This window comes from Sinocyclocheilus anshuiensis, unplaced genomic scaffold (assembly GCF_001515605.1).
Source record: "Sinocyclocheilus anshuiensis isolate Anshui unplaced genomic scaffold, SAMN03320099.WGS_v1.1 scaffold1075, whole genome shotgun sequence".
Lineage (NCBI taxonomy): Eukaryota > Metazoa > Chordata > Actinopteri > Cypriniformes > Cyprinidae > Sinocyclocheilus > Sinocyclocheilus anshuiensis.
In genome coordinates this window covers 721,697-721,997 of record NW_015544163.1, presented here as the reverse complement: position 1 = coordinate 721,997, position 301 = coordinate 721,697, and the positions used below count along the sequence as shown (strand labels likewise).

Sequence of the window (301 nt, the reverse complement as noted above, 5' to 3'; positions counted from 1 at the left end):
AGCAAGGATGCTTTAAATTGATCAAAAGTGATGATAAAGACATTTATAATGTTACAAAATATTTCTATTTCAGATAGCCTAAATGTGGTTCTTCTGAACTTTCTATTCATCGAAGAAACCTGAAAAAATTCTACTCAGATGTTTTCAACATCATAATAATAATCAATGTTTTTTGAGCAGCAAATCAGAATATCAGAATGATTTCTGAAGGATCATGTGACTGGAGTAATGATGCTAAAAATGTAGCTTTGAAGTCACTATAAATTACATTTTAAAATATATTCAAATAGAAAACATTTAT

The 301-nt window shown here is 26.9% G+C and overlaps 1 protein-coding gene across 1 annotated transcript in view; it reads right to left on the bottom strand.

Annotated features, from left to right (window-relative positions):
• The window catches only part of LOC107695694 (monocyte to macrophage differentiation factor-like), a 26,801-nt gene that overhangs the window by 13,832 nt on the left and 12,668 nt on the right, over positions 1-301 (bottom strand). The window lies entirely within an intron of this gene.